Source organism: Cavia porcellus, unplaced genomic scaffold, assembly GCF_034190915.1.
Source record: "Cavia porcellus strain 051 isolate PalLab524CR breed Dunkin Hartley unplaced genomic scaffold, mCavPor4.1 scaffold_14, whole genome shotgun sequence".
In the NCBI taxonomy this organism is placed as follows: Eukaryota; Metazoa; Chordata; class Mammalia; order Rodentia; family Caviidae; genus Cavia; species Cavia porcellus.
Window position 1 is genome coordinate 61,832,031 of NW_026947497.1, and position 14,016 is coordinate 61,846,046.

The 14,016-nt window shown below is 49.6% G+C and overlaps 1 long non-coding RNA gene across 2 annotated transcripts; it reads right to left on the minus strand.

Moving 5' to 3' along the window:
* On the minus strand, positions 1-12,086 carry LOC134478739 (uncharacterized). 2 transcript variants are annotated; one of them, XR_010051570.1, is made up of 3 exons: positions 11,814-12,086; positions 11,030-11,120; positions 1-10,915 (listed from the first exon to the last, which is right to left on the minus strand). It is a non-coding gene; the product is annotated as an uncharacterized LOC134478739 (long non-coding RNA). The 2 variants fall into 2 exon arrangements; XR_010051569.1 differs by having other exon boundaries at positions 1-11,120.
* Between the last annotated feature and the right edge of the window lie 1,930 nt (positions 12,087-14,016).

Genomic DNA, 14,016 nt, shown 5'->3' on the forward strand with positions numbered 1-14,016 from the left:
TGCTGGCTGAAGTATGTGTTTTATTTCATGAAATCTGCTCTTTAGACCCAGAGGTCATAAAATTGAGCATGGTCCAGGGAGAACAGATTGGCTCCACTGTCATAGAAAGTCCTTGTCACAGAAGGTGTCAAACGTGGACGCGGCATCCACAGGGGGCACTGCAGGGCCCTTTCTTCCCTCTTCACCTGTTCTTATTTTTCCGGATCTTTTGCAATAAGCTTGAAATACTTGCACAATACAAATGATAAGATACTTTTATAAAAATGAAAAAAAGAATAAAAATGATACAGAATTCCTTTCTTTCTTTCTTTCTTTCTTTCTTTTTTTGTCTTTTTGAGAGTTTCACTATGCAGTTCAGGCTGGCCTTGAACTCCCTTTGTAGCTCATGCTAGCCTAGAACTTGCAGCGATCCTCCTGCCTCAGACTCACGAGTGCTGAGATGACAGGCATGTACCACCACACCCAGCCTCAGAATTTCAAAACAAAAAAATAAAAGATTAACACTGGTTAATATATTGCAAATGGTTATCTTCAAAGTAGTTGTTCATTGTGTATGTGTGTGTTTCTGAGACAGGGTCTTGTGATGCAGTCCAGGCTGGCCTTGAGCTCACTATGTAATCCAGGTTGGTCTCCAACTTGCAACGATTCTCCTGCCTCAGCCTCCCAAGAGCAAAGTAGTTGTTTAGTTTGCAAGATACAGGCATAAAAATAATGATCAATCAAGCAATGAAAGCACAAACCGTTCTTTTTGATGATAAGATATTCTTTAAGTTCCCTAAAGTAAATTCCCTAAAATCTCCTAAAACAAGAAGGAAAAGGCAGATACAAAGCAAAGCATCTCATGTGCGGTGTGACCCATCGTGTTACAGGACGGCAGATGCTCCAAGAAGAAGCGATGCTCATACAGTTGGGAAACACTAAGTTAAATGAAGCCAAGTGGATTCATTCCCTGTAGGGCTGCTTGGAGCTTTTAGTGCACTAATGGATGTGGTGACCTTTGGGAGGGTCTGGCCTCTGGACCCCCATTCCAAGGAGCACCCCCAGTCCGACTAGGTGCTGAAAAATTGTAGCAAAGCCTAGGAAGCCAGGAAATGCTCCAATCCCAGTGGGCCCAGATCTAATGTGATCTGTGGAATTGATGGAGCCGTGCGAGGCTGGGAAATGTGAGACCACATCGGCTCTCAGACAGGAGGTCTGCTGCGCTCCCCAGCGCAGTCATGTGTGGTCAGGCCCATTACGGATTTCCCAATCAAAAGATCTGGAAGCGTGCAGAGATGTTCTTGAAGATTCGTTAGCAGGAGCATTTTGGGTCAGCAGAGGCTACAGGTCTGGGATTGTCTACCCTGACTCCCAGGAGTCCTCCGAGGGGCAAGTTCCAGGTGCTCACGGTGGCCTGTTTTGATCCCACATCCCCAGCCACTGTCTTCCCTGCCCTGCCATACTTGTTCCAAGAAACAGGATCTCTTCTGGCGAGACCAGCAGTGCCCAAGCCTTTGCTGGGCTTCCCGGATTCAGATTCTCCAAACCAAGCTCCCCTCGCCCTGGTGAGCTGAGGACAGTTCCACTTTGCTTCTGACAGGGGGCAGCATTTAGTTTCCTGTCACAGCGAGATTCACTCCCCTGGCTTGCAAATAACTCCTGCTCCAAATAAAGAAAAACAAATGGAAATGTGGATTTTAATCACCCTGCAGGGAGTGAAAGGCTGTGTCAGCGTTTCCATGGCAAGCGTCGGCTTTCAGAGCTCCATCACCTCAGCTGTAAAAATATGCTTTGTGCTAGGACTTGGCGGCACCAAGCCTGCAGCCACTTCAAATCTATGTATTATTAAAGATTTGGTTTCCAGTCAAGTGGGAAACGTGACTCTAGCTGCAGCCTGGGTGATCCTGCCCCCTGCAGCTGGCCACCCTGCTGCCACCTCCCCTGCTAGCCACCAGCGTGGAGAGCAGCAAAGGTGTGGCGGCTGGACCTTCCCAGGCTGCTTTGTGTGCTGGGGCTGGTGGCACAGAGAAAGAGGGCCTGGTCCTCTTGGCGGTGCAGCCTGGCCTGGGGACCCGTGGATGACTTCTGCAGAGCACCAGGGGGCTTGCACTTGTCCCAGGATCACTGGGGATAAAGGGGAGTTGGCAGAACCACATGTGTGCCCCAGGCCCCTTGGCCCAGGGTGCCGAGGCCACAGCACCCCAGGGGAGGAAATCTAGGTTGAGTAGACTTACTCTGATTCTATCCCACAACATGAGCTCCTGGGTATAAGGGGAACAGAGACAGTGACATTTTATGAACAAAAAAGAAAGGAAAATGGGGTTCAGTTTTTGTTGTTGTTTTGCAGTACTGGGAATTTAATCCAGGGCCTTCACCTGTGCTAAATTTGAGACAAGGTCTCACTAAATCACTAAGTTGCCAGGCTGGGGATTTAGCTCAGCAGCATAAGCACCTGCCTTGCAAGCACGCAGTCATGAGTTTGATCCTCAGTGCAAAATATATATATATAATCACAAAGTTGCCCATTCTGGACTTAAACTGCAGCCTTCCTGCCTCAGCCTTCTAGAGTACTAGAAGATAAGTGTGGGTCATCATGCCTAATTTAGGACTCAGATCTGGTCTTTATGTGACATCACATCAAAGCCACCTCTGTGTGGCTTTAAATAAGACCAAATTTTCAGAAACTTTGGTACCTCTTTTATTTTAAATAGGGCAGTAGGGATGGATAAGATAAGAAAAGAACAGGACATAAGCTTTTGATGAGAAGCCGCGAATCTTTAGACTAGGCTTGGAGCTTCTCAGAAAGTCACATCATGGAGTACTAACACTAAAGAGCCTGGCCAGATGTTTAAAATGAAGCCTGAGGGAACTGGAGGCCCACAGAAAACCTAGAAGTAATCTTGGGGGCCTAGCGAGCCACACGTCTACCCAGAGCCAGGCGCAGGCTGCAGGGAAACAAGAGACCGTGTCTTGCACTCGAGCTTATCCAGACTCTGCACAAGCAGACAGGGAACACTCAGGCAGGGGGTGGGCTGCTTTGTGTCAGAGGCAGGTCCAGCACCCAGAGCCCCGTGGCTAGGGTGCCAGATGTGGGAGTTCGGCAGGTTTAAGTCATCACTGCTCAGCTGACAGCAGAATCTTCTGTGGCCACAAGCAACCCAAGAAAGTTACCAGACAAACAGTGATGACAAGAAACCCTAGAGAGGGAGGAGTCTGGTTTTCACGCATGCCACATAGTGTTACCTAATACAGTGATCAAAAAATTATACTTGGGAAGAAACAGAAAGTTGTAGGCAAATATGAAGAAAAGAACAATGACTAGAATCTGTCCATGCAGAGGGCGCTCCCTTTAAACACTTTAAATCAGCTGTTATAAATAGGTACAAATAATTAAGGGAAATCAGGTATAAAAGATAAAAGGACAATATTATAATGTCCCATCAAATAGCTTAAGGGGTAGAAATTGCAAAAGAAATGTAAAAAGGAAATTTTAGAGTTGAAAAGTGCAATACTTGAAATGAAAAGTTCACTAGAGAGGCTCAAGAAAAGATCAAGCAGAAGGAAGAGTAAACAAGCTTGAAGATAAATCTATCGAGATGTGAGATGTCTTATTTGATGAAGACAGAGAGACGAACAAAAACAAACAAATGAGACAGCTGTGGTGGTGCAGGCCTAAAATGTCAATAATTTGGAAGGCTGAACGGGAGCATTACAAGTCTGAACCCAATTCAGACAACTTGAGAAGAACCTGTCTCAAAATAAAAAAAAAATTTAAAAGGCGGAGGTATGACTCAGTCTGCAGACCCTGGCTTCAGTTCCTAGTAACACACACACACACACACTGGGGCTTTAGAAAACCCATAAAATTCTATCAAGTGTACCAACACATGTATAAAAGAATCCCAGAAGGAGAGAAAAATGAGAAAGATATGGTAAAAATACTTTAGGAAATAGCACCAAAGTTTTCTACATTCAATGAAAACTATTTAATCTATATACCCAAGAAGTCCAATAAACTCCAAGTGAGACAAACTGAAGCCAATGTCAAAGTCAGAATGTTCCAAGTGGAAGATGCAGAGAACCTTGAGAGCAGCAAAAGAAAAATGACCCACCACATACAAGGGATCTATAATAGGGTTACTCAAGTGGAGGTCCGAGGCTGTGGGATGATATGAGTCTGAATAGCAAAAGATTATCACTCAAGAATTCTACAGTCAGCAGCACCGCCTTTCAGAAAGGACAGTGGAGATAAGATATTTCAGTTCAGCAGAACTAAAGGGAATTTGTCACTAGCACACTTACAAGAACTGCTAAGAGGAGTCCTTTGGCCCGAAATCTAGGAACAGGAAGGTAATGCACACACAGGAAAGAACGCTGGCAAAGGAAATGGCCTAAGTGTTACAGGAGACAGTGTGCAATTCTGTTTTGCTGTCACTTCTCCTATTTGATTTCAAAGGCAATAGCATAAAGAATGCTGACCTATATCAGGTGTAGAGATGCGATTTGCATGACAACAGTGCCAGAAAGGAGGCAGGAGAGAGCGGAGGCACAGCTGAACAAATCCTCTGCATGCTATTGAAACTGTAGATTATTCTGAATTTCTATATTCAAAATATAGAAAAAAAAAAACCACAGGAGTAAACCAGGCATAGTGACACATCCTTGCCTTCCCAGAACAGACAATATAGCAATTTAGCAAGGCCCTGTGTTAAAAGTTTTTAACTATTACAAAGAATGGGGACTTAGCTCAGTGTGAAGGCCTTGGGTTCAACCCCAAGTTACCTCAAAACAGACAAACACACACAACATAGAAAAAAGAAAAAAGACACAAGGGAACTGAAACGCTACATTAGAAAACATCTATTTAACACCAAAGAAAACAACAATAAAAAAGGAACATAGACATAAGACACATACACAGAACAAACAGAAAAATGATAGGTGGAAACAAAATTTGGAAGAATATGTGTTAAAAGAATGTTTTTCACTGAGTACCAAATGATAATTCTTTTTCAAATTTTTGCTTCACCTTTGAAGAAGCAGTAAAATCACATAAAATCAGCCCCCAAATCCTTGTAAGTCTCTCAAGCGAGAAGTCAGATGCCAGATCCCCAGGTCTCTTTCCAGAGAGCTGCCAGGGCGGCCAGCCCCTGGACTGCACACTCTCCCCACCTGCCTGTTTTCACCAAGCTGCGAATCTTTGCTGTGTGGAGATTTAGCTCGTGTCTTCATTCTCTCCAGTGGGTGACAGCTCTGTTCTACAGCTGCACCGTTTGAGAGATGCTTTACGCTTTATGCTCACCCATTTCCCTGTTCGCTTTTGCATCTAGCAGGTATCTTGCTTGCAATCAGAAAGAAACGCAGCTATTTCTTCCAAAGAAGCGCAAGCACTGAGGATTCCAATCTCAGTCAGAGCCCCAGGCGAGGCGCACCAGGCGCCCAGAGAAGAAAGCCTGAGGCCCAGGAGGCTGGCCCCAGCCACTCAGGAGTCCTTCCTCCTCCCCTTCACTGCCCGACTCCCCAGGGAGGAGGAGCGCATTGGAGCTCACTGAGGTCAGTGGAGCTGGCTCTCCTCCCTAGGTCCCTGCCTCCTCTCCCGGGATCGCGGTCCTTGTCTTTATCCTCAGGCACTCTGAGAGGTCACATGGGACCTCCGAGCTTCTTCGGCCATTTTACCACGTGATGCTGAACCCTTCGGCACGGTTGCCTCCCCTGTGCTAGCAGCAAGCTGCAGTATCTCTCTGGCCTGGCTCCCTTGACCCCAGCAGCAAGTCAGGGGACAGCTGGCTGCCGGGTGGCACTGTCACCCCATTCTGGATGGGATCCTGGCTGGCACTCTGCGTGCTAGCTGCTGAGGGGAGGCCAGCATGGGGATGGTGGGGTGCAGGGCCTTTCTAAGGAGCTGCTGCACACCCCCCCCCCACCTCTGCTGACTCAGCCTCCACAAGGCCCCTCTCACTGGCCCACTCCCCAGGGGCCCACCACTCTGTGGGTGGACCCAAAGGAGGAGGAAGGAAGAGAGCCTTGGGGCCACGACTCTTGTTTCCCGGAGACCAGTTACATCAAGCTCACGCCCTGCACTTTGGTTTTATTTTTTATGTCATGTGTTCATTTGACTGCTCACTGAATCAAAACGGTAGCAGCATACCCTGCTGCACCCTTCAAGACTCTCCCTTCCCCTTCTGCCCCACATGGCCTCTGCCCTCTGGGCGGGACCCTTGCCTCAGTGACCTTTCATAGTGCTGGCCCAGCCTGACCACAGCTCTGGGCCTGCCGTACTGCTGGGAGTGCATACTTTTCCCTCTGCTTCTCTGCCATTAAGCTGGACTTTTGTGTCTTTTTAATTTAATTGAATAATCTTATCACATGCTTCCTGATAACCCAGACTATCTCCCTGGCCGGTGACCTGGGTGGTCCGGCAAGGGCCGCCTCCAGCCGTTCCTCTGGCCCTGGCCTGCAGAAATCCTTGGTTTCTGGCATTCTGGGCTGAAGGCACCAGGGCCCACGGTCATGCTTCAGTCCTCCTCCCCAGGGAGGTTTCCTGGGATTTCTGATGAATACATTTTTGAGAAGGAAAAGAAGTCATAAGAGTCAACATTCTAGGTACGGGAGTTAAATTACTAGAAATTGGCCCAGAACAAGGATCAGGTATTTTTGCTCTAAGAAGTTCCTCCTCGCTGAGCTCAGAGGAACACATCTGGCCTTGGCTCAGCCTGGGCCTGGGGGATCAGGACCTAGCACTGCAGTGAAACAGCCCAGGCAGGCCCAGGGATTTCCACCACTGCCTCTACAAGGGCTTCCGTGGCCACTGCAAACCTTCACAGAGCGGAAGCAAAAGGAGCTTGCCCTGGTGGAGCCGGGGAACCAAGCTGGGAGGCAATTTATCAGCAGCGTGAAGCCCCGTGGCCCAGAGCAAACTCTCTCTCAGTGCCTGGCTGAGCCCATAACTCTTTGATGCTGACAAACCAGTTATTTGAAATGACGCTGACGAACAGCGTTAATCAAGCAGCTTTTATAGCCTGGGCCTCGGGGAAGATGCTTCCTATAATTCATCCTTGATGTGTTCTTTCATGTCGCTCTTGCCACCTCCCAACCTCGCCAATGAGGAAACGGAACTCCCTGAACTCGACTGTTCAAGGAATCACACCCTGCCCGGCTGAGTCCCCGTCCAGGGCACTGCCGGCCAGTCTGTCCCTCCATCTGGCAAGCAGTTTGTAAATATGTATCAACAGCTCCCAAACATTCCTGCTCTCTGACCCAATAACCCTGCTCTGGGAAAGTGTTCTCGTGAAATCGTTCGGGAAGTATCTTACAGTTCACTGTGGCTAAGGGCGCTCTGGGTTCACCTCTTCGTTTCCCAGGATCCCACTAAGAGGGTGGAAGAAACAGCATAAATGGAGCCCGGGTGGTGGTGGGCAGTCAGGAGTGGGTTGCTGTCCCGAAGCGGGAGGGGTTTCTGGGAACAGGGACGCCAGTCTAAGAGCAGCCTGGCGATGAATCACAGCAGAAGCTGTGATGCGCAATCACGGCAGAGTGGATTCCCCACCGGACGCCAGGGCAGAGGCCACAGCACCAGGAGGAAGGGTAATCTCAAGCAAACAGGCAAGAGAGTTAAGAGAATGCCCCATTTACCTAAAAACAAAGCCTCTGTGAAAACATACCATCAGAGTCCTTGGAAATTAAGGCCATGCTTGCTGAAACATTTTTAAAAACTCAACGTATGGGCTGAACAGACAAATGAAAAGAAGGTTAGCAAACTGCAAGATCAAGCTAATGGGTCTCCCAAAAGCTATTAGAAGAAAAAATGAGGAGAGGCCATCTTTCTGAAAGTCAAGTGATATTAAGTGTACAGCCAGTGATAACATCTTTAGAAAAACACGGAGAGAGCTAGAAAAAATACGAAAGACATAGTAGAAGAAAATGTTGTAGTCCTGGAGGAAGATGGTAGATGCAGTGATACCTCAGTTCGGGAACTTAATTCATTCCGTGATTTTGGAAAAGAGGCCACGTGTGTGTTCATGCGGGAGAGATGGCCGTGGCTGTGTTGGTCACCCGATGCAGTTTGCAAACACAAATTTTGCCAAATGCTGCTGATTCAGAACCAAGTTATTTGCAAATAGAAGTATTCATGAAGAAGGTACCACTGTAGAAAAAGATTTATTGAATGACAATACAAAGAGCTGAGCAAGAATAGAAGCTAACTTCTAAAACTCAGTGTACAAAGAAGCAACAAACCTAATGAGAAATGAATGGAGGGGCAGACAATTCACATAAGAGAATGTAAGTATTACTCACAAATAGATGAAGAAATCTCAGCCTGACACATTCCTGGGGAAGTATAAATTGTGCCTCTCACCCACCATCAATTTACTATAAATGAAATAGACCCCAAGATCCAGTGCTGATACTGATGTGATGTCAAATTTTTCATAACCTTCATTTGTTCCACCTTTCCAGAGGCCATCTGGGCCGCAGCTATGCAGAACTTAGAGGGAACTCAGCATTAACATCTCTAAGAATCACTGGGCAAATATATTCCTCCAGGTCCACAAAGATGTGTGTCCAGGATGTTGATTAGACACTGTGTACAGTGACTCTTATAAATTAGATGCTATTAAAAGAAGGAGTAAGCAAATGATAGTACGCCTGTGCGTACATATCTGGACACATCGTGGACTTCCGTGTAGCATCAAGAGAACTAAAATGCATGTTTACATTCCGACACGGAAAAACTTCTAAAACAAAACAGCCAGTATCAAGGTGTGAGTCCACTCTGCTTTTTCTTGCCAATAATCCATCAGCTCAGGACTATTCTCTTGTATTATTTCTCTTCCTCTTTTCCTCTGAGAGTTGTATTAGAAGCATGTTCAAACTTCCAGGCCTTTGCTAGTTTTCCTCCTGTACCCTATACGTTTGCTAATTTGTGTTCCCTTCTGGCATCTAAGAACCTCAACTAGGTTTTGTGAGTGACAATACCAACTTGCTCTTTGCTGTTTCATTGCTGTCTGTGCTGGTTTTTAGACGTGGGTAGACAGACTTAGTCTGGTGTGTTTAATTATTTCTATTTACAAATCGGCCTGCTTGTGTGGATGTGACGTCCTCCTCAATTCCTCTGGGGATGCTGCTTTTGGAGGCCCCTCACTCTTGCTCTGCTAATCTGGGTTTTTGGGAGAGTGGGCCAGGGGCCCCCCTTTCAAGATGCTGGCTCTAAAATAGTTTGCCTTCCTGTCTCCTGTGACCCCCCCTGCACGGAAGACTTTAACATTTGGTGGTTTTTAGAGCTGCCTAGCTTGTGGGGATGGGTTCCCTGGCACTTCTGAGGGAGATGTAGACCAGTACAATCATTTCTGGAGGACAATATAGCAAAATCCTAAATGTATGTAAACCTCCATTGAGCTGGTTCCATTTTGAGGTCTACACAAAGATATTTGCTGCAAGTTTATTTGCAAACATGAGAATTACAAACATCTTAAATACACACTATGAAGTCCCATGGCCCAGTGGGAAATAATGAGATACGACATGAGCTGCTGATAGGAAAAGATCATGAAGGCTTGTCATTCAGTGAAAATTGCAGAAAGACCCACACAATGTGTTGAATTTTTAAAAAGTCCATGAATCCAATCTCCACTGATATTTCCATAGTACAAAGAAAACAGTGGAGTTTAAAGACCCAGCTCATAATAGATGTTATACTTGTTATACTTGTTATACTTGTTAGTGAGAATGAGGAGGTTCATTTTTTAAATATTAATGAGAAAAAGCAAGTTATACAGTATGAATTTTTAAGGGCTGGACATATAGCTCAAGGGTGGAGAGTGAGCTTCGTGTGCCCGAAGCCCTGTGTTCAATCCTTAGCTCTAAAAAAACATTAATGTTCTAAAGGTAACCAAAGGTCAGGGGAGCAGTGTCCAAGGTCACCAGGACATGCACTGGCTGAGGCTCCAGCTTAGCTTCATCTGGCTGGAGCCCACCCTGGGGGTGTCAGCTCGCCATGTCTGCTTGTCTCTGTCCTGGATCTGGCAGGGTTTGGGCAAGGCACCCAAGGTCCCTAAGACACCATAGAACTGGTATGGAGCTGGGGACCGAGTGGGAGCTCTTGTGTTCCCCGTCCTGGTGGGGACCCTTTCCCAGAGCCCTGCTTAGGAAGAGTGAGAACATTTAATAAGATACAGAGATTGCTTTACTTATTGATCAGAAGACCTACAAAATGTTTTCCAAAGTTCTTACCCCTCATAATAAGCTACAGAAAAGGGGGTCACACCAAAGTCAGATCCCTGGGAACTGCAGCAGAGTTCAGACATCTGCTTAGTTTGACGACGTGACCCCTCTCACCCTTTTTCTGGGATTGGGAAAGGCAATAATTACCCTAAAACCTGCTTTGGGGAAACTGAGCCACCTAATCACATTTTCCTCCACATGTTGACATAAGGAAACAGGACAAGCAGGGAGTCTGCATGGCGCTGGAGAAGGGTCTTGGGGACGACACTTGTTCTGTCTAACACGTTGTTTCTTCCCCATATCTGTGGATCCACATGCAAATCTCTGGAAGGAGCTGATTCCCCTGGGTGGTTGGTGGCCCTTGGGTCACCATGGGCCCAGGGGCCAGGAATGCTTCTGCTGTTGGAGGCACCTAGGGGCTCTGGCCCCAGCCCCAGAGTCCCCCAGGGTATAGCTGTCCCCACAGGCTCTGAGAGCAGAGGCTGAGCTGGGCCCTGGGGTCCAGGGCAGAAGAGCAGGAGCTTCATCCCTAGAAAGATCTGGGTGAGCTGCTAAGGGCGCAGGAGCCCCAGAAGCAAGGACAGGGAACAGCGCAGAGTGCTGACTCGAACTCACTGTCCACCCAGAGGCCTGGACAGCACAGACCGCTTGTGAAGGTTGGTGGCAGAAGCTTCCGTGTCCTTCGGGGAAGCCACAGGCCACATGTGGTTCCTGACTGTGATAAGCAAAAATTAAAAAATCTCACAATTCTCTACTGATTGGATAAATGTGAAAATGATGGTATTTTGTCTACCTGGAGTTGCGCAGAAAATATGGAAATTAGTCGTACCTGTTCCTCTTAATTTTTTCTAACGCAGCTACTGGAAGATTGAACCTTCTGTATCCGGCTTCTTTTGGATCCTCTGGTGGGGGCAGGGTTCCTGCAGGGAGGACACAGCCCTCAGGCTTGAGCAAAGCAGCTGGAGGGGACTTGGAGACACAAGGGAGCTCAACTGCTTTGTGAAGGAAAGGGAGAGGGGCAGAGCTGGCCGAGGACCGGCAGGCGGGGCCATGTCAGGTCTCAGGGGAGAGAGACTAGAAGAAAGGATGGAGAAGCCCCAGTGACACGCAGTGGCAGGGGCCAGGGAGACAGATGGTGGAGAGAGCTCCCGGGGCCAGGCTGGCAGTGGCTCTTGCCAGCTGGGAGGACTGCTGACGTCCATGGCTGCGTGTGCTGTGGCACCCCACTGTCCCCACACCCCAAGGACTCGATGTTCCGCCAGGGCCTAGGGCTCCAGGCCCTGTGAGGGGCGGGGGAGCTGGGGTCCTGCAGTGTGTGGAGACACAGCTGAGAGCCAAGAGCAGGAAGGGAAGGGAGGAGCCAGGGCAGGATGAAGGGTCAGGCGACGTCCAGCCGAGCAGGACACCCTACACTTCTTGGGCATATCTGGAGGGGAGGGCACTGCGGTGCTTCAGAATCCCAGGGAAGGGACACCCCATAGGCTGGGGGATATGGATACTGTGGGCCACTTCCCCACCAGAGCAGACGACATAGGTGTCCTCGTCCTCAGGGGAGTTTGATGGCATTGCAGAAAAGGTGAGGAGAGGGACGTGGCCTGTGGGGAGACGTGTACCTGGGAAGAGCTCCCTCCGGCACAGGCTTGGAGCACCCACAGGACAAAGCCTCTCGGTTATGCTATGTTGATTCCTGGCCATGTGTAGCTTTCTCGACCAGACAAGATGAAACCAGAAGGGATCTGCGCTGCCTCAAATCGGATTACTCGGGAATCAGGCTCACACAATCCAGACCTCTTCCCAGGCAGCGCCTGGCCACAGACAGAAAAACCCACGGGGCCAGGGAAGCTGCTCTCCGAGCAGCTGTGTGGACCAGGGCCACAGCCAGTGCTAACCCCCTGCTCCCCTCCCTCCTCCTGCTGTCCTGCGGTCCTGGCCTTGGCCACCAGAGTCTCAGTGTCATGGGGTTGTCAACTGGCTGGAGAGATGGTGAGATTAAACTGCCAAGGAAGCTGACCTTGGAGAGCAGGGTCAGACAGCCGCCTCCCCTCCCTGGAGACCGAGGGCAGCACTGTCATAGTCACGCAGACCTTGGGAGGGGCCTGCGGGCTGACCTGGCCGCTGAGGAGCCAGCACCCTGCCACACTCCCACTTTGGAAAGGTGACCCCTGGGCCACCGGTGGCAGCAAGGCAGATGCGAGGCCCCAAGCCATTCGGGAGAAGGGGCCTCCTGTGACGTTGGACCTCAGGCTCATGAGGAGGGAGCTCTGGACTGTGCCCTTTCTCAGTGCTCCTAGAGGTAATCAGAGGCCTGGGTGTAGGCACAGAGCCAGCATTCAGAGAGCTGGTGCTCACTTCCTGCCTAATCCACGGAGTCACCCTCTAGAGGCTCGGAGAGGCAGGCGCCATGCAAAGGCAGCTGGGAGCCAGTGCTCACCCTGGGTCACCCATGAGTCATGAGGCGTGGGGTCCACCCTGATCCCTGGACCCTGGCGTGGCTCCGTCTTTGCCCTGGACTGCAGGGCTGGGAGCAGGCACGGGCTGCACGTAGCTCTGGAGGCTGCCTTTCCTCCCTGGGCCGTGGGCTCCAGGAAGGGAGAGGTGGTGTGAACACAGGGCAGGAGGGCGGTCACCTGTGTGGCGTGGCCTCAAGTGCAGGGCCAAGGTCAACTTCTGCCTGCTGTGTTGCTATAGGCTCCCTTCAGGGGATAGGTACAGCACTGCCAAATCCAGCTCTTGGTCCAAACATCTAGGCACATGTGGCCTGACCACAGCCTGAACTATCCGGAAGCATGGTCTCTGGCCTGGGTAAAATGCCATCTCGTCTGTTCAAGTGTTCCCCCTGGCTTGTTCACCCTGGGTTGGATGGCAGGCAGATACAAGGACAGGGCGATTTTGATTGGGTAATAGGGAGCCATAGAAGGCTCTGTGGAGAGAGTGGGTCTGCCCTTCTCAGAGGCAGAGCTGACAGCAGGAGGAACCATGCATGAGCTGGAGAGACCAAACACACCCAGGCCCCTTCAAACACTACCAGGAGGCGGTAGGGACAGCACAGTGCCCCTAGCTAACTTTGGGGAAAGGCTTATGCCAGGCTCTGTCCAGGCCAAATGATTTTCAAGCATCCTCACAGTGTCCAGATGAAAATCAGACACACAGAGAGGTACAGTGCCTGTGTTTACATGGCTGGACACAGTGGAGCTGGACTTTGGACTCCTGGCTGGCAGCTACTTGAGGGTCCCTGCTCCCCAGTGGGGTTGCACAGCCTTCTCACAGCCATCTGGCCCCATGGAGGCAGCGGGTGAGGTGGCTCAGGCTCTCCTGAGTGTCCTGAACACATGCAGCGCACACACCGAGCTACTTCAAGGTGGGGCCCTGGATGCAGCCCAGCGGAACTACAGGAGGAAAGTATGTTCGTAGCCGGTTTTTAAAAACCAATCTTCCTTTGTCAGCTGGAGCCTTGGCGAACATCTGGACCGACCTAAATCAAGCCTTTGACATTTCCAAACAATCTTAGGTAACAGAGCAAATGTGCTTCAGGCTTCGCAGCCAGAGGCCTCAGCTCTCTGAGATCCTGGGTGCACCGCAGGCCCCTTCTCCAAGGTGCTCTCCTGAGAGAGCCCCAGCTTCTCAAGCCTTGGCCAGACGTGACTCCTGTGCAGCCCCCAGCTTTCTCTGCACGGAGCTGTGGAAGGTCTTAGAGCCCCCTGTCCACTGTGCTGAGTCCAAGAGAGATATGTGTCATGCCCAACAACTGCAGGGACTGTCACCACAGCTCTGGCCTGCTGGTGACCCGAAGCAAGTGACTGCACTTCTGTGTTTCTA